Here is a 21,496-nt window from a genome sequence, read left to right on the forward strand (position 1 = left end):
ATAATGTAGTAGAGACAACATTTAAGCAAAACTTTTCTTCATTATTCCCTTCATGATATAAAAAATGCAAATATCCTTGTTCATATTTTATCTTCCTTCTTGATTTTGTAATAGCAGTTTATATTCAACCATCCATTATATTGAGGAGATAAACAGGTTGAGGACAACTGTGTGTGGATAGAAACATGTTCAGTGTAATTTTCACATGGAGCAGTGCTAGTCTTCAAGGATTAGAAATATTTGTATTTTTCCACTGCATTGGTTATCTTGGCTTTTTGTTGCTACATTAGTGAAGAGTTGATTTAAAGAAATTTTGCACTTCTGGTTTGCTTTCCAGCAACACATCATAAAGCAGTTTTCAAAGATAGTCAAAATGAGTGTTTTACGGATTGAGAAACTGAGTCCAGGCAACTGATTTATTCAAAATTATGCAGTGAGGGATAGAACCCAGGTTTCCTGGCTCATAGTTCATTGCTCAAAGCACTATGTAATGCTAAGTTACTTTAGAGGATACCTTTAGATGGCAGAAAGTAACCAGAGTAGAATAGCATCTCCTCCTGCTATTCATGTGCAATGTGTGCAGTCAACCTCTCCATTTTCTCATTCCTCAGGGGGTCCATCATCTCTCACCTCCTGTTTGGCAGACCCTACACTAAGTAATGCTGCACAGGGTTAAGAGAAAAGGAAGAAAGAACTAGAGAGAAGGGATGGCAGCTGTGCTGCAGAAGGGAACTATAGCAGTCCTTCTTAGCCTTCAAAGTGTTTAGCATTCACACTTTACATTTTAGAAGAAACTTTTATCGTACATATCATAGAGACACCACAGTCAAGGAAACCAGGGGAAAAAATAATAATTAAAAACTCTTGCTCTCCAGGACATGGCTGAATTTGTTCTTAATTCTAGTTTATTTTGACAATTTTTCCAATAAATATTTTTTATAATATTTATACTGTATTAATACTGTATTTATACTGTATTACTGTATTTATACTGTATTAATTTAATCCATGATCCCTCTTCCCCAAGTTCAGCCTCACTTACACCTTGAATAAACTCACTTGTATCCAACATGTATGATTTGACACTTAGCAGCTGTATGAATAATGGCAGTGATTGCTGAAGAAGAAATTTCTTTATTGGGGAATGTTGAAAGGATAGTCTTATAGGGGGAAACATGGGAAAGATGTAAATGCAGGCCTCAACTTTTATTTACCACATCCTACTGCAGACAGAGCAATTTTTATGAGAGATTTTTATCCCTTTATGTTCTAATATATCAGTCAAAGGCAGAGCAGACTAAGAGGTTGCAAGCAGAAATTTGATGTGATATTTTAAATGGGAGTAGCTTTAAAAGATTATACTGTAAATTCACTTTCTACCTAACATCATGAATATCTTTGTATAAATAAGTGTTAAATGGTATGGCTTCTTCACCTCACACTTTAGGTTGCTACGTAGACTACATTTCAGAGATGTAGAGACCTTTTTCCTTTTCGCTTTTTAAAAACCATTTTTCTTGTAATTTTGACAACATTCACCCAACAAATATCTTCAAATAATACTTTGAGCAAGTTGACAAAGGCAGTTCATAAGAAACAGAAAGCAGTGTTATTGAATCAAGCTTGGATTAACTGCATTGACAAACACAGACCAGAGTGAAATTATTTTCCTATTACATTTTGATTAGTTTGTGGTTGTCTTCAATTTATAATTTACCTTTTTAAGAGAGTCTGGATTGCTCTGTGGGAGCCTCCTTGACAATATTTGTCTCGTCATGGTCAGTGGAGTATTGAGGTTCCAGACAAAGAAAGACTTTGCTTGTGGTTGTTGAAATCATTAAGATGGGGTTGAAATTTGGAATACTTGGAAATAGGGAAGAAACTCATGCTGGATGTTTGCAGTGAAGACACTGGGATTGGTGTAGGAAAGAAGGTCAGCTTTATGTGGTAGAACTGGCTCCAAATTCTTGTATTAAGTGTATAGTATACTAGTATACTTCTCCCACTTTACAAGATATTTAATTTTATTTATGAAAACTGTCAATCAAAAAGAAGTTGGCTACTTCCAAAATTTTCAAAGTGTATGTTGCCATTTTATTCTGGACATGACTGGGAAAAAAACCCAAACAAAGAAAAAAAATCTTAAACATTTTTATCATCTATTTTCAATTATATCCTAAGATGTTTCTTTCCATTGCAATTGCAGGATTTGTTCCATGTCTCAATGTAATGTAATATTTATATACAATTAATGAGATTTTAATCTTGTTAAGACACCGAGCTTAAAAGAAAAGTTTATTGTTTCTAGATTTATGGCATATATTTATTTCTTATTTACAGTTTGCTAGAGTGGGAAATTTAACCTAGTCTCCCTTCTCTATCTGAATATTCCCACCTCTGCTGAAAGACTTCCCATTCTTCTGCTGGTTGCATTTCTTCCTGATTGGATGAACACATTTCCAGTGCCCTCAGACAGGACTAAATTTAGATTCCTTACATTAAAATAACTAATTTATCACAATTTTGTCAGAAGAATAATATCTACTACAGTGTAAAATTTACTGAAGATATAAATAGGCACTGTCTGTAATTACATGATGCATGTGGGCTAAAATAATTTATGGCTCATATGTTCCCATGATTTCCAGTAAGATAACAGAAGAACATAAATGTATATAGTGTCCTTTTGAAAAGCCTCAGTCTAACCCTTTTCCTTAGAGCTTTTTTATCCCTTCTCGAAGGAATTGTGAAAGAAAACAGGAAGTATACAAAAAGCGATGATGAATATTTATTATCATCTTATGAACTATAATTCATGAGTGTTCAATTGCTTCCAATTTAAAAAAAAAGGCCACCACCTCCCCCGTACCAAATAAAAAAAAAAAAAAAAAGAAAAAGAAAAAGAAAAAGAAAAAGAAAAAAAGTGCACTTGAAAAGATAACATTAAGAAGCTATTCTTGACCTAGGTGGAGCCAAAGAAATTTTAGACAAAAGACAAAATTTTAAATCAGGGAAATAATTGAATGACCTCTGCCTGAAAAACTATGCCATAAATTATCTTTACACTCTGTGGAAACATTCTCCTTTGCCTTTAGAGTAAATCAGACAATTTTCAGGCCAAACCAATTTTCTAAATCATAATTAGACAAGAGGCTAAAATAGGTCTTTGTAATGGAAGTGGGTTATAAATTTAACATGATATCCATAATTCATCCCTGAAGAAAGGTCGTTTACATTCTGAAAGCTTGGATATTATAACTTAAAGAGCTGGCCTGCTAAATGGTGTAACAGTCTATCTTGCTTAGTTTACTTTAGAATTTTGATTCATACTGTGCTCAGTTCTTTTCCCAGTGGGAAAGCTAGATTCTTAAACCTCTTTCTCACACTTATTAAAATAATTCCCTCCTCACCAGGATATCAGCCTTGGGCATGCCCAGTTCTTTTGCTAATAATTTTGTCTTTTTCAACCCTTAGATGAGTTCTGAATTATAATTTACTAGCAAAAAGCTTAATTTTTGTATAAATACACACAAATTCTTAAAATACTATTCTAACAGAGTAAGAAAACAGCTGCAATTAAATAGAGCAGTAGGCATTTAGCACACACAAAAGAATGGGAAAGATGTTTGAATGACTACGACAAATATGTCAGTAGACAAGAATACATTTAAATAAACCTTTACCTTTTAAAAAATTGAGTTGCAAAATATATATTTCATATAGCAAAATTAAAAATTCTTGGTATTTCACTAAGTAGCCAACTGAATTTTCAGATTTCTTTCATTATCATGTCAATGTCCTGCCAATTTACATTAAAATGAATTCATTTAAATCAGATTCCTTTTTCATTGCAAGAAAAGTAAGAGTAGTCTTTCACTAGTAAGAAAGAGAAGAAAGGAATATTCTTCATAAACTGATAACAGCTATATTTTCCAAGCATTTTTAAAGAGAATATTGACTTTAATTGTTCCACAGCTTCTATCACAGTACAAAAAATTCTATAATGTTTTTATTTCCATAGCATTGCTTCCACTGCTTCAGGTACTGATCAGAAGTTTCTACAATGCAAATCAGAGATAGTTATCATGGAATAAATCCTGACAAGCTGTTGCTCAAGGCCAAAGTAGTTCATTTGTAAAACTAAACTACACAGGTACCAAAATAGGAAAGCCAGAGTCTCTTTTCCACTAATCTAAATCTGTCGTTTAGCTAAATGACACAGTAGTCCTCAACAGTGGAAATCATCACTCTCTCTAAAACCACTGCACCATCAAGCAGCCTGCTTACTGGATCCTGGGTGATATTTCACATTGAAAACATCTGGCCAAAACCACCAACCACTTGTTCAGCTCTTACAACAAATTTGCTAAACCCATTCCCTTTTTGACCTCATTTTCAGAAATTGTATTTCACCATTCTGGTCTTTTTCTAGGCCACAAGCAAGAGTGGCCCCATGCCAGCACTGTTTGTCTCACTCAGGGCTGTTTTGAGAATGTTGAATCAACATCTAATTGAGCAGACAAGCTGTCTCTATTTGCCCCTACATATCCATTTGTGGTTTTTCATTTTCCCACAGAAAGACTTTCTCATAATAAGCCTTTGATTAGATTGCAAGCTCTTAAAGTCAGGTATTGGCTTTCTACTAACTGTGTGTACAGATCAACTTTAATAAAGCTTTGAAACTTGTTTGGCCTTTGGTCAATACTGTGATAGTACCAGATGACAAATTTATCCAGTTCCTGACTTTCAATACTCTGTTTTTCTCTATAACACACTGAATGCTGCCCCTGCTGCAGCATTTCCCTTTTTCTTCTGTAATTGCCTTCCCTTGCATACAACCTAGTGAATAATATATGCTCACATTAGAGTGTTTGGCCCTGTGGGAGGACATTCCAGTCACCTCAGAGTTTTTTTCAAACATGCTACTGTATGTGACACTATGAGATAAAGTAAATAAACAACCAGATTGCAGTTTGAATGGGTGCCACAGCTCAGATCTACAAATGCCCAAAGAGAATAAAGAACCTCTCTGGTCAGCACCATATATTTGATAATTGAAGAAGTATCTTGCAATTACTTTAATTATTTAGATTTAAGGGACTTGCAGAACAATGAAATGAGGGTTATTAATGTTCTCTGAACATTTCACACATTAAGTGAGGTCCTCTGAGGTAAAATGACTCATACAAGGTCACACAAGAAAACAGAAGAACAAGAAACAGAACTTGTTTTTTTGTATTATTACCTACAATTAACCCCATACATAACAGGTGAAATTCTAGGGAAGTCAACAACACAAAGATTTTACTTCGTTCCATGGTTGCAGGGCAGGCCAGCAGGTCACAAAACATTTGCAATATTCTTAAGGTATGAAGCCTGTTACAAAAACTGTGTAATGGGATTGCACAATATCTACAAAGGCAAAAAGTGTGCTTAAACCTAGAAATATGAAGGCTTACAGCTACTTCTGTCAGAGCACAAAGTGGGGAACGTGACACTTAGGCAGTAACCTTTCCTTTGTACCATGCACCACATTTGCCCCATGATTGGAGGGAGTAAAGTCAAGGACAAAGGGAGCGAGGAGGAAGCCATTTGGTAATCTTATCATGTAGCTTCTGCAAAATATTCCCTGCAGTGTAGAATTGTTCAAAGTTGCACATGCTGTGTGTTGCCGAGTGAGGAAACTGGCTGCCGTGCACTGAGGTATATTGAGAGGAGAAAGAAACCCGGTGACCTGTTAATAGGCGTACTGTGTGTGGTCTCTCCTGGCTATGAGTCCCTGTCTCAGTGATCAGCTGTATCCTTTTCAGACTAGTCAGTGCTTAGATTTTACTGATTGTCACAATGGTTTGGGAGATGAACAGTTTATAAATGTTTTTCAACAGCAAGTGAGTCCTCTACATCTCAACAGAAGCAGCTTTCGTCCTGTTCAGTTCCCTCTTCTCATTCTTCAAACTGAACATAGATATCTGTTAATTAAATCAAATACAGCACTCTAGCAAAACTAGCTTTTAAATCTAATACTATGAATAATAAAATTAAAACATACATAAGACTATTTTAAAGTGTTGGTATCTAATGTTTGTCAGATATGCAATACTTTTGTATCTCTTTAGAAGCCCCAATTTTTGAAGATTATGGGAAAATATTATTTCCACTTATATTAGGTTAGATACTGTAGGACTATATTTTCTTGACATAATCAAAAAACTAGAAATCATGAACCTCTGGATTTAAAATAAAAAAAAAAAAATGAGTCTAGTACTTTACTTGGGCACACACCCTGAGATCATTCAAGAGATTTTCCAAAGAAGGCAAGAAATATCCACCTGCCCATCTGTTATAAGGACCTCAACTTTCTACTGGCTGGTTTCCTTACTGGTCAGAAAAGCTATCAAAAATACAATGATGTGTGTAAAGTGCTATTAGCTTCACTAGAGGAATATCTGCTGAGCAATAGCTAGACAAAATATAGACACAAATATCTTTTTCTGCTTATTTTCCTTTCAGTTAGGATGGTAGTATAGATGGGAAAAAACCTAACAATTTTAAAATATTAATTTCATAGTAAATAAGTGGGTAACTGGATATTGTAGACGAAAAAAATGTTTAGAAATAGATTTCATATTGCTGCATTTATTAAATTCTTCAAAAGTATGGTTCCCTGAATACAGAGAAAAAAATAACTGAAGGATAGGATACATTTAAAACTGTGTTTATGTAAATATATGTATCCTATATGTAAATAAGATCACTACATAATTTGTGTATACATATAAGTCACACAATACATGAGAGTATTCTGTGAAGGTAGCAGCTACAACTGTTGTGGAAAAAGGACCAAAAAACTGTAAATGAACAGGATAAGCAGCCTGTTGCTGTATATCAGTATAAAAACTGTTTACAAGTTTCTCTGTCTATCTATATATCTTTCCTTACCAAATTACAAGGATCTCATAGTTTAAATAGTCCAATTATTTTAATATGAAAAAGGTAATCCTAGTTGCTTGGGGGAGACAGCACAACACAGTGTGAATAATAATATTTCATGACATACTAATGGAGAGTATATTTAGCATTTTTAAGGAACCACAGTTTTTTCCTGTTTTGCTTATTTCAATGTTGCATCATAGATTGTTTTCTGAATGTTTTTCATAAAATAATGTGGGGCATTTTTAATATTTTTAATAATAGTGTGCTGAATTTGGATAGTTTCATTTGCAATTTAAGTAATGCTTTGTTCTGATGAGATCTCTGGAGGTGGTTTTGACATTTAAAAGTGATGTGAAGAGATTCAAAGTGATTAAAGCTGTCAAATGTTACTCTAATTGTGTGACTGCAATCTTTTCAGCCTCTTTCAATGAGTGTATACATTATACACGCTGCACAGCACTTCTGTTTAGATTGAGGTTTTTTATTAATGCCATCCTGATTGACAGAAATTATTGCAAGATCACAAGTGGAACTAAATTAGTTTGCCACTGCATTCAAGCAACATGCATAGCCATGAACTTTTAAGATGCAGTTATCTACTCAGCCCTTCCTCCTTTCCCTCCCAAAAAAACAATGTTATGGTAGTGACAGATGATATCTTTCACATTCATATTGTCATACTAGTTCATAGGAATAAAAAAGTTTTGCTCATATTAGAATATTTTTAACCTTCAGTTTGTATTCAAAATGCTACTTGACAGGTCATTTATTTTAAATATGGTTTCTAGCTAAGAAAAGTATCAGATATATTCTAATTAATTATGAACAAGTCAGATTTTCATGACTGATATTTTATTAATATCTTGCTATGTATTCATGGAAGCTGTAATACTTATTGATACCTTCTTGTCTATTAAAAATAAGAAAGCTTCAAAACCACTTTGATACCCTTAGATATTCATGTCTTAGCTATCTGGAGTATTCCAATTATTTAAGAATATTTGGATATGCAGTGAGGTTTTTTTTAAGGTAATTAGGTTCAAATGCAGTACTGCCTTCACAGATTTGTCTTTCTATACTGTGGGAATAAAGGGTAAAAATTAAATCTTTCATGAATTTTTTGATCTTGCAGAATACTTAGAGATGGTGGTGTGGTTTAAAAACCTCTGTGTCACAACTGTTCAAACAGCTGGAATGAAATGCACTGTGTGTGCTTATGACAAAATGGCTGGCAACATGCAGAAAACGTGCATGACTGCAACCATTACCAGGAGTTTGTTGCAATATTAAATGCAATGACAGTTGTGTTTCTGAGGATTCTTTAGACAATGAATGAAGGGTCTGCTGGCCTCCACATTTCAAGTGACCACACAAATACCAGAAATCTTGAAGCTCCTAGCTCACATATCCTGGTTAGTCATGCTGCCAAAAGAGCTAAGCAAACATGTAGGCTGAAAAAGAAATCAAAATGAACCTTGATACTGATGATGACAGCAGCAATTACTATGACAAGATTATCTCAACTGAAAATAAAGTAGTGAGGACATCACACTACAGAGAAAAGTTTTTAATGGGCTCCAAACTCTAGATCAAACACTCTTACTGCTAGGAAATGACAATATTTGTTAATACTGCAATTTGAAAGAAGAAATAAAGAAAAAAATCTGAGAAAAGTAAAATCTGGGTACAACTCCTGTGGAAATATGTTTCAAGGAAGCAAAGACACATAACATACAGATATTCAGTTTTATTTATGAATATTTAGAGGATGGTAGAGTGCATGCCAAATGAACATCTCATTCATGCTGGTCTTGTAGGTAGGATGAACACAGTGAACAGATGTAAGGGTTATCACCTCTTTCATTTTCTGCCTATTTTTTATTGTTTAAAAAAGACCCAGAGAAATATTTACGTAGCATGAGTCTCAATAACACTAAGCTATGAGACAAATAATGTTTTAAAAATTGCATAACAACTGCTACAAAGAGATAGGAGATAATTCTCTGAAGGAATTCTTCCCCCCTTGTGTTGTCCAGTTAGATTTGCTTGCAGCTTTTTCCTGCTCAGTTGCTCATTGTTATCTGGGCTATAGAGAATAGAAGAATTAACATGTGAAATGCTAATTGTCTTAGCAGTAAATTATTATATTGCTTACTCATTGGTGGTGATTTATTTTCAGGCTATTTTAGTGCCATATTCTGCATTGAGGGAATTATTTATGTCATTGATACCTTTGGAATGTGCACTTTTCAGTTTTGTTGCAGTCTCTTGACAACATTGTTAAGAATTAATTATAATTCGCAATTATAATGGTTAACAATAAAGCTCAAGTTTCGATGGCTTTAGTGTCTGATGAGGGTAAGTAATAGACTTGGGTGAATAATTCATGGTGAATAATTTATTCAGGGAATTTGCCAAATAATATCTGCAAATAATTCTTTAGATTGTTTGCAAGCAGTTCATTGTCAGTATTCCCACATTTGAAATCTGAGCTCATTAGGATGGACACATGGTCTTTATGGTGTTTTCCTGCTCTCTGATAGTAATTCTAAAACAGAGTATTTTAACTTACAGGACTGATAATCTGCTTTTTATAAAATGTTTCCCAGTATTTTCTTTGAATTGAGCAAGAAAGCAACTGGCTAAAGTGCCTTTACATTAGAGATTAAATTAGAAGTATTTAGATAAGTAATTTCTAAAATAGTTATTTTCAAATCCAGGTTTAATTATTAAAGAATTACAGTGGTTTTAAAAGCACAACTCACTCTTTCTCCGAGTTAGCATTACTTTAAAGTAGAAGATGCATCTGGCATTGGCTGCCTATAATTGTGGTGTGGGGAGATGTCTGAAAATGTTCAAAATTCTGCATTCTGCTGACAGGTTTGATTTTGTTGTAAGGCAGAAAACACAAGGGCTCAGTAAGCTAACATGATTCAGCTAAGCTTAACTAAACTGTGTCCTTGATCAATGATTTAATTACCTCCTCATTCAGCTGCCTGTTATGGTGACCATGCTCCCACATGATTTCACGTTGCTGGGTAAATTCCTTGTGTTCCCACTGTAAATGTTAATTTATCTTTGTCGCTCAGGCTGCAGCACTGCCACTGCTTTACTCCCTCCAAGCTGGCTTTTGGAAGCAGCAAGTTTGCAGCTGCTGGAAGCTGTGCTGAAATGAGGCTGCACACAACTCTGCTGAGGAAGAAGCTGCCTCACTGTTTCATAGCAGGAGCTTATGTTCTGAAAAGAGAGCAAGCGAGAGTGAAAGATTTTCCCTCAGTTTTGCCTCCCAGTTCTCTGTTAAATGAACATAAATCCACAGAGGAGTTTTATGTAACTCCACAGTTACAGAGCATGCTGTTATCAAGCATATAAAAATGTAGGAAGAACCACACTGAGTCAGACCAAAGGTTCCACCTTACTGAATATTCTATCCTAAGCAGCAACCAATTGCAGATATTCAGGGAGGAATACAGAAAATTGATGAATACTGAAGGCTTAATCCTTACCTATATGTAGATTTTATAAAAGCCAGTAGATTGTTTGTTCCATCTGAGGGGAACTCATGCCAAAGCTCTTTGCATTCCAAGACTGCTTTTATATTAGTGGCTCCTCAGAGTTTGAATGGGAAAAAAATAGAAAGATGTAAAAATCAAATAAATTTGCACCCAGTATTAATATATAGGGAATGAAGATTCTCTATTAAGAACTATAGAATACTCTCCTTTAGCTGGAGTAAACAAATCAATACTTTATCCCTGTAATAGCTACAAAGTTTTGGGGCCGGCAGGATAAAACAACAGCGATGACTATGAAATCCTGCTTCAGTCTATATGTATGGAAAAAATGGAAAAACTAAATCCTAAAAGAAGAATGAAATGTTCAGTTGTATCTAAATAACTTTTCCCAGGTATGTGTGTACTTTATGTCTTCTTTAAATATGCACACATATTTATTTGGAGGTGAAATCTCTGGACATGGAATAAATTTAGGAGGTTTTGCTAAAGTAGAATCAGTGTGCTTAGTCTTTGGACATGATACCTTTGAAAGGGCACTATCTCATCTCTTTTACTCAACACCTCACACACCAAAATTGCCATTCTGAGATAAAAGTCTGACAAAAAAGGTCATTGTTCAATTGAGGCTAGAGAACTTTAAAAGTTCAATCCTTGTCAATCATTGAGAGATTTTCAGATCTTGGCATTGTCCATCACACAAGGGTGTAACAGTCCAGATATCCTGCTCTCCCCAAAGTACAGAAGATCCATCAAATAAAATGCTGGTTTGGGTTGAATTTGGAGACTGACTTAAGGGAAAAAATGAAAAAAAACAAGGAAGAAAAAAACCCAAGAAGTTCTGAATACTTTAGAACATAATGCCTTGGAGAAATGAGAAAGGAAGAATTGGACAATGACCAATGAATTCCTTTTAATCTATCTTCAATTATGTAGGAAATTTTATTTTTTCTAATAGGAAGTTAACATAAGGCCCTGTGTCACTTGCTGCACAGATGGCTTTGAAAATGTGAAGTCTATTCATTTGAAGTAAAAACATGTTCTCATACCAATAATACAGATGATGGCAAGAGAAGCATTTGTTACATATTAAACTGCACTTTCCTAGAAATGTTTTGTTTAGCTATTACAAATACCTAGTAAAGCATGTACATTTCAGATTAGCAGATTGTGCTGTTTGGGATACATAATTTGAAAGAGGTGAAACAGGACTTTCAAAATAAGATCATTAATACATTTAAAATTAGATAGAGAATACACTGATATATAAAATTTTATGGAAAATCAAGCTATGGAAAGCCAGTGCTCATGTAGGAGACAGAGGAGTCCTGCACCTCTGTTTGAGTAAAGGGAGAGCCCACCAGGCACACCCGTGGGGTTTTCTCTCTCAAGGATTCGGAGTTCTTGCCCTGAACTCCCAGCCCATGGCGCTCTCTTCCTTCCCCCATGATGAGGTACTGGGAAGGTACAGCCTTCCCAAATTACCTCCCACATATTCCCCCTTGAACCTGTCATTCTACCCCAAAGTTCAGAGGTTCAGGCTTGTGCAGACCCTTTTCCAGGAGCCAACCTGCCTGGGCTCTGCAGCAAACCTGCCCAGCAAACCTGCTGCCCAAAGTCAGCAGAGCCATTCAGACCCATTCCAAAGACCCAAACACCCACTCCCTCACCCATCAAATTTTTGTAAAGACATTAGCACACATCTCCCCTATCAAAATCAACATATTTTCCAATAGGTGACAATTTTAAGGTTTTATCCTGTTTCAAAATTAAAATTATACTTTCTGGAATTATTGCATTTCGGGAGTTCTCTTAGGGACCTTGTGGCTCTTATTGCAATGAACCACTTATTTGCAAAACCTCTGAGGAGAAATCTTCTTATACTTTTAATTAGAAGCTGACATCTGGGAGAAATGAACTGCTCCCAAATTTACTTCAATGTTTATGATATATTTTTAACATAAAGCATCCCCTGTAACACAGGACTGTCAACATACATGATCCAAATCAATGCTGTTTTACCTAGACTTTTAACATGACCCTTGAATTTGCTTTGCCTCCCTGCACTGGCCCCCTGCTAGCCAAGGTGCCCTTTGTCACCTGTGCCTGCTCCAGCTCCTGCACGGCGCTTTGCAGGACTCTGCTCTCCTGTCTGCTCTGGGGGTGGCTGGGGATGCTTTCTCAGTCTCACAGTCCTCTTCATTTTCCAGTCACAGAAGAAGGATCTGAACAGGAAAATCGGGGTGATAGGTAGGAGTAGGAAGACACAGTGTCTCAGAATCTCTTTTAAAATAGGTATTTCAAGCTACTCTTGCTATCAGAGCACTGGAGACCTTAGGCTGTCTCTTTTCAAGAGAAGGGATTGTAGACTGTCCTCATCATGAAAGGAGTGTGAATGGCCTGTAAAAAGCAAAGATTTCCTCTGTGTGCCCTAGGGCAGCAGTAAGGCTCAGGAAGGTTCCACATTGAATGTAGTTTTTGTCTTCTTTATTCAGTAAATGAAAAGCAGTCCACCAGCACGGGATGCATGCAGGTACAAAGACAGGCACTTAGGTAGTCAAGAGTCAATGCTTCAGTATAAAGTAGTTTAGCAGCTGTTACAAATATTGTATAGAGCAATTTTAGGCTAGTGGGAAAGAAAACCTGGTAAAGGAATAGTTTATTCGGGGCTCTCTACAGCAAATAACTGTAAAAAGTTTTTCAGACACACATTTCACAGAACAGACCTAGCCTCCTGATAGTAAGCCCACTCTGCAGGCTTGGAATCCTGGTGTGCTATTTTGGTATGCTGGAAATATGCACTCCAAAGTATATAGTAATACTACAAGAGAGGGGAATAAGAGTAGGCTGAAAGGCTGGAGGAGGAGAATGAGTCTGTGGAAAGATAATATTTAACACTTGTGGGTAGCATTTCATTTTCCTTGTACTTCACACACATTGACTGATTAATAATCTCACAGCAATACCCTGAGTCAGGTAGTACATTTCCTTCCTATTATTATTCCCAGTTGGTGGTGCTGCGAAATGTATAGAACTAGATGGGGATGGAGGGGATACATCAAGAGCTGTCTGAATTCTCAGTAGTATCCTAGAGAATTCTTCCTTATTATTTTGATTTAAGCAAATTTTAGCTTTTGAAATCAGAGCCCATAGAGTGCCTCATTAACAACATTTTGCTGGCAGTGCTTCCTTTTTTTCATTTCCAATTATAAGGCAACAAGTGAGTTCTTTCTTTGTGTACGACAGCAATGCCAGTCATTCGTTTTTGCAATATATTTGTTGTTTCTGTTAGTGGAGGGAGAGGAAAGAGGCACTGAGTACTGGCAGTGAGTGGTATGCTCTCAGCAGCTGTCACTGCTGTCAATTACTTGGTTTTCATTTATAAAAGGCAATATGGGATCTTTAGCTTTTACAGTACCCAAGAAAGGCTGGTTGGTGATTATTGATTTCATTTAGTCCAGGGGAGCTGCTCGCACACAGACTACAGTGAGTTGTGTGCTTCCTGCTGCTAGCTCTCTTGCCACTTACTGTTTTCAATTATTTATAAAATCCAAGGCACATCTCAGAGCAGCTCAGCACAGCCTCTGAGACAGCTGCTATTATTGTGGTAGTGCTCCATCCATGTGCCTACCATTTCTGTAACAGGAATCGACAGGAACAAATTGCCCTAATGAGGACTGATGCACTATGAAGGGTGGACAGCAGAACTGTGCAAGTTCTGGTTTGACCACCACAAACTGCAAGTGCCATGGTCCTCACCTTCCAAAGTCACCACCACTGGCTATCAGCAATTTGCTCTGCTCTTCTGCAAGTGGCTCCATCCATTTTGTGTTTGCCTGACCCTCTCTGAGTGCCTTGTGTGAATATAAGCAGGTCTGTTTTGTGATATAAACAGGTCTGTTTCCTTCAGTGACAGAGAAAATGCTAAAAATGTTCAGGAAAGCAAAAGAACTCTTTTGTTCAGACAAAAAAAAATCCATGAAATATTGTCACTGAGGTTTTCAGAAGAAGCCTGATTTCAGACAGGTATTGAGAGAAGAAAAAAAATTCAAAAAGAGCTTTAAGGGGAAAGAGAACCAAGAAGGCATTCTTGGTCATACTTGTTTCCCATTTTTTTTCCTTGGCAATGAAAGCTATGAAAGAATGAGGAGCTGAACTCCTTGCTATTTTCACCCTCAGTTCTGTGAGCTAAAAGGGGACATTGAGGTGGTAGTTGAAGCAGGACAAAAGATCTTGAAGAAGTGCCTGTTATTCCAGAAAATAAAATAGGATAAAACTGAAATTTTGTAGGAATTTTTATTACTCTGAAATAACCTAAGATGTCCTAGTTATCTTCAAAGCTACACCCAAACAGAAAAGGAGTTAATTGCCTTTGTGCAATGAAGAATAAGCAGAATATAAAAGGTCTGGTCAAAAAAAGAAAAAAAACAAAACAAAACAAAAAAAACCAAAACAAAAAAAAAAAACAACCAAAACCAACCAAACAAAAAAACCCAGGGATTAGTTAAGATTTGTTGACTGGCAAAGAGACAGAAGTCTAAAGTTTTTTTTAAGGAATTTCCAAACATATTACTATTTTACACATATTGGTAAACTACATGCCCAAAGATGTTTCAGGAAATACAGTATATAACTCAAAGTGTGGGAACACTATTAATTTGCTTTTGTATGAGGACCCAAAATAATTTTTTACAGAATAGAATATTCATATTGCAAAGAATCACAGAATATAGGGTAGTGGCATTTAGAACTCATAACTTGGAAAATTGAGCACAATATAGTAAGTGTAGATTGTTACTTTCAAGAAGCTGACAAAATGCTTCTCATTTAATGCTATTACTGAACATTTTTAGAGTACTTTAGAGTACATAGAAGTCACTTATTTTGTGTTTTTATCTTTCTCTGAATTGTGTTCCTAACTTCATAGTTCCTTATTTGATCCCCAGAAAATGGGGGTAGAGTAAAACCCTGATATATAATCAGTACATAGATTATAGACTATGCTTGATATATAATTTTTTAGGTTTATGTTTCAGATAACTTGCTCTTTAAAGAGTGTTTTGCTTTCTTTTTGTCTTAGTATGCGCCTATCAGAAGAAATGTAGCTTTATAATATAATTATATTTCCATGAAAATTGCTGAAAAAATACATATAAGATTTACTTTGAAAGCATATTTTCAATTTTTGCATCACTTTTGAAGGGAATTTCTTACCTTCATAACTTATACAACTGGCAAAGGAAGCAACAACATAGAACAGTGTGCAAGAATGAATATATATATATGGTAAACTTTCTAAAGTAGTCTCTCAGCTGCAATCCCAATTACTTTTAGAGGTTTCTTTTCCTAAATGGGACAAATTTTCAGCTAGTTTTCTTTTAGAGTCAGCCATTGATGGTGCAGTTCACACCATCTTCCCAGGATGCTGATACTAGAGGCAAGGGGCTAGGTTCACTTTCCAGCCCCTGGCACATAATATTAAGTGGTATAAGAAGCCCAAATATGGAAAGGAATGTGTTCCACATTTTCAAGACCAATGTACACTGTAAGAAAAGGAACTAAGATACTAGAAAGCCACATTGGAATGAACAGAAGTTTCATCATTCATATCAGTGGAAGAGATAATCAGCCTGTATTAAAACAAACAAAAAGCCTATAACAAGAGCCTTTTGCTTAAATATAATAAATGTTTCAAATTGTCAGCACTTGTTCATTCAACAAGCTATTATATCAAATACCATGAGCACTGTAAAAATATCATTCAAGGAGAAATGCAGGAAAGTTGCAGTGTGTAAATGACACAGTGAAGAATGAAGATGCAATTCTATATTTTATTCCAAAGAAAGTGTTGCTTGGAGGTGGCTTCTGTCACTTGTCTGAAGATTTGCCTGGGTAAGCAGGGCCAAACAGAGCAGGAGCCCTGACCAGAAGGATCATTTTGCAGGGTCAAGGCTTCTTGTAACACAGTCTTCTCTTTTGCACAGGTAGATCTTATTTTCATTCTTTGTCTTAATTTTTATAATCTGAATAAAATTGATAGAACCAATTTCATGACAGATTTAATGTTTCCCCTAAATACTTAAAACAAGAAGGCAAACTGTAAATGTGCTGGAACTGTAAGAGAAATGTTTATCAGAGTACTCATCATGACATTATACACTTCTAGATGTGATTTTTTTAAAACCTTATTTTTCTTATTGTATTTAAGATAATAATCTTAGAGGACATAAGGAAGAAATTCAATCCCTTTTGTAGCATTTGTTGTGAGTGAGTCAGCCAAAATATCAGATAGGAAAGCTCTGGTTTGTGTTACAGGTTATAAATACATGCTGCTTTTAAATCCAGATATGTGATCCATAGACTAAATCTTTTATTTCCTAAAATGTACTAGAAATCTTGAAAAGCAGTAAAATACAATGCTTATTTTGTCTGAAGGAAGGCATTTTGAGCTGAGACAGATGTTATACTGGGAACTTTCTGAAGTTGAAAAATATAGAATAAAGATGCTTCAGGGTAATTATTAAAAGCAGCTTAAGTCCTGGGCCTGTTTTTACACTAGAACACATCTATGCTCATTAACACAAGTACAGAGGCTCGAGATAGGTGTGGAGGATCTTCCTGTGTGAATTCACCTATAGAATCAGAGTCTGAATGACAAATTATGCATTTCAGACCACATATTATATACATCCATTGTCACAGAGTGAACAACAGGTCTAAAGAATACTGGAAACTCAAAACTAAGCATTCGCTAACAGCAAAAGTATTTTAATCTTAGTTAATCTAGAATTTTACAAAATTATATTACTATGAGATCACTGCAATCAATTAATGGTTTTTGCATTCAGTATATATTTTTGCAGATCTAGTTTTTCTTGAATTAAATAGCAATAGTAATAGTAACAGTAATAGTAATAAAAATAATGAAAAGGCTTCTATTAATTTGTAAAAACAAATTTATAGAAATAGAAGATGTTCAACTAAACTGAGTATCTTATTTATGTGACAACAAAAGTTCAGATTACAGAAATCACTCCTACTAAAACAATTGTAAAATCCTTCCCACAACTAAGAGAGTTATAGTGTTTACCTTAAATTGAAACAGACATCTTGGGACTTTCTTTTCTTTTTTTGTTTTCTTAAAAAAAAATAAAATTAAATTAAAAATAAGTAAATAAATGCATATATACACACACATATATATGTATATGTATATATATGATGTATATGTATATGTATATGTATATGTATATGTATACCCCCATTTTGCCTTTGATAGTTTCTTAAGCTTCAGTGTAGTCACTATGAGTCAGATAATGAAATTAAGCTGAGTGGTGATGGAGTTGTTTCAGTGAACACTCCCGCATTTGTTTACAGGGAAATCAGTGCTCTTAACTCAGAACATCTACTTTTTTTCACAAAAACAAATTTTTAGTCCAAGGTTCACATGTACTTCTAGACATTTAAGAAAATATTTTCCTCACAATTTCAATATGTTCTTTTACTCTCAACATAGAAATGGGGAATAAAGTGGACTTTTCTGTATATTGCAGCAAAATTTGTGAAGAAGGCTTGCGTAATCTTGTAGACAAAGTGCACTTGGATGTCAGGAAAGTATTTTTAACGAAATTGTAGAGGTAGTTTAGAAAATATCTAGCTAGACATCTGTGATATGTAGACATCATAAGGTTAATCATCCTTGAGGAGCAAAAAGGTTCTATTATGTGGTTTTAGAATAAACTGAGTACATTAAAGATAAAAGTCTTGTCCTGTCAAATTCAAAGGGGAAATCAGTGGGATTGATCATGATAATACATTATATGAACAATTCTTTTAGATGGGGTTTTCACTAAAACAGCAGGCTGGACCATACAGATGTTTTAGTCCCTTGGAAACTGTCCCATCTGCATTTTAGAGGTAAACATTTAATTTGAAAACTTCTGTTTTCTCCAGAATTCAATCATTCTATCATTGCTAAAGATTTTGAATTTAATTACTATATGACCATAAACTTGACTGTACTTGCTTGCTCAGATCCATAATCAAATAATCCTACCAGAACTTATATTTAATTTAGTATGCACTGTTTCTTATTGAAGTTAATCCTTCATACACTTTGAAAAGCTGCTACTTCAATAGCCAGACATGCACAGAGAATGCAGAAAGGAATGCTTATCATTAAGAGTGTTCATTCCACAGAAACCATCATCAGCTTTGATAAACAGATAAAACCTGGTAAAAGTTTGATTCCCATAACTGCTCAACTTTCTGATATCAAAATATCAACTTCTGTGCAATGAAGCTTTGTAATAAGTGGAATAATGAAATTCTGTCATGAATTCTGAAGATTTTGTAATGATTTGGCTTACAGCTAAAGGGAATACCTTTTGCATTTTGTACTTTCCTATAATCAAACTTTCAATAAATCATGTAGCTTTTGAAACATAGAGCATATATCCATGAAAAACTTAAAAAATTACATTTATTTAGTTTTACTGAGAAAATCTTTAAGCCAGTTTTGCAGAGCGCTAAACCCTGGTGGTTTTTTTTTGTTTGTTTGTTTGTTTTGTTGTTTTTGGTTTTTGTTTTGTTTTGTTTTTTGGTTTTTTGCTGTTTTCCAATGAATAAATAAATAGTGGTTAACTTATACAATATTATATACAACTTAAATATGTAAACCTTACAAAAATGGTATGATTCATTAACTCTAAGTCCAAGTTCAGGTATTTATTAAAAATCTGTCAAAAATTAGAAGGCCTCATGACCAGCTTCTCAAGCCATTTAAAGTAATCAATCTCTATGGAAGTCACTGTAAATGGGCACTGGGGGCAATCTGGTTGCTAATAAATGGATAGTTAAAGATAGTTTCTTTCATTAACAGTGAAAAGAAAAAAAACCTAGTAAAAAACAAACAAGGCACAGTCAAAGTTCAGACATGAAATGGACGAAATTTGTCCAAGTTCCATTAAAAATAATGTCACTAGACACCAGCTGAGGTTCAGGACCTTACTTCTTTAATTAAAGTTGATTCCAAGATATAAAACAAGGACCACTACCAGGCTTTTAATCAACTATTTTAATCAACTGAGCTCAAACTGATCTTAATAAAAATAGATTAGTATTCATCAATATATGGAGAGAGCATAATATAAGAAAAACATATCCTTGAATTATAGAATTATTATAATTTACTCCATGCAGAGGAAATTTTCAATGAAGTTGAACTTTTTCTGAGCTCAGTGGCTGCCATGAACCTGAGGCCTGAGCAAATTAACAAACTGGAGTATTTTTTTTTCAATGGACAGAGAGATGTAAAGGCAATTTTGTTCAGAATTTTTCAGGATAGATACCCAAGAATACAGACTTGCACTATGCATGCTGAGGTGATTGTGCAGGAAATACTGAAAATACAACTGGTCTCCTGGTTTTGTTTCTCATTAAAATGTCCGTAATTAGAACCAGTCTTTTCAAATATTTGTTTTTAAACAATGGGTACACTATTTTAATCTAGGAAAAATCTGGAAAGAGTGTATAGAAAAGCCTAGGACAGCTTTTTTTAAGGTTAATTGGGGTGTGCCAGGAAGAATGTCAGCTAAAGGGCTTTCCTAAATGCTGTGGATTTCTTTCAGAATCTCTTCAGAAGAATTACTTCTACATTCTGTTGCTTCATTTATTTCAGTTGTTCCCTGCTTTGCCTGATGCACAAATACAAAATTGTAATATGTGGAGTCTGGTTTTGTGTTTAAGTTGATAACTGAATTTTAGTAAGGCAACACAGCCTCTCTCACAGTCTTAATTTCTAGAGGCCCCCAGACTGGACAGTATGGCAGCACTACTAACCTGGACACAACAAAGCTGGTGCATCCTCTGTTGCTTCGTGTCACAGGGAGTAACTTATTCATTCAGCTCAGAGAACTGTTTCAAGGCCACTGCTTAGAGAAAAGAGAAAATTCCTTTTTTTTTTTTTTAACCAAAGTAAAAACTTAGATAACATCTTAAATTGATAAAGAAAGAAATGAGACTATCTCTTAACATCTGGTGACCAAGATGATTTTCATCCCAATGGAAGTCTCCTCATATCTTTCATGCAGCACATACCATCAGTGCTCCCAATAAAGGCAGTGAGTTTTCAACTAGAAAAGTACTTGTCACAATTTATATGGCTCAAACAGGAGGTAGACTTGGATAGAGCAGAGCAATCCAATCTGAGCCACAGGTAGCTGTAACTCTAGAAATGTGTGCTTTTTCATTAAAAGACCTTGTGGTTTAAGTCATCACTGAACAGCTTAAGATTGCTGAGATACAACCTGAGATAAAAACAGAAGCATTCTTTGGTCTACCATGATCTCTGATGCTAATGTGAAATAGATCACAGATTAAAGCATAAACCCCAAAGAATTAATACATGGACATGAGCTGATAAGCTTGAAATTTTTTTTTTCCTTTCTCCAACATTCTCATTTAAAAGATTTCAGATGGGTTTCAGTCATTCTTTTTATTTTATGTTTACTAAAAAGATATATAAGAAATGGAATTATGGCAAGTCTTTTAAAATTCAATTAATTTCTATTGTGAACTCATCTTTCAATGAAGACAAGAAAATCCATTCCCGGGAATAAGACTATATTTTATTCCTACTTAGATATCAGATATTGCAGTCACAAATGTAGAGAACGTTTTTGCAGTCTCAGTTTGAAAGTACATTAATAAATCTGATGAAAAATATACTTTTTCTTCCTGTAGAGTAGCTTATTAACTTGCACTGTGAAATCTGAAATATGATTTAAATAAAAAATTGTAGAGCCTAGTATCTGCCCAAGATAAAAACCTAAAAGATACCCATTCTCTCTCTTCTTACTTTTACAGAGCAAGCTAATGAGGCCAAGAAGCAAAGCAAGAATTGTTTCTCCAGTACAGTCACTGCCTGTTTCTTTGCTCAGATATCACTGGGACGTATGCACATATTTATTTCCTTTATTTAGCTTCAACTCCCAAAACCATAAGGAAAAAATATCAGATTATTATGATCTCAGAAAAAAGGGAAATCAAAA

Source organism: Lonchura striata, chromosome 9 (genome assembly GCF_046129695.1).
Source record: "Lonchura striata isolate bLonStr1 chromosome 9, bLonStr1.mat, whole genome shotgun sequence".
Classification (NCBI taxonomy): Eukaryota; Metazoa; Chordata; class Aves; order Passeriformes; family Estrildidae; genus Lonchura; species Lonchura striata.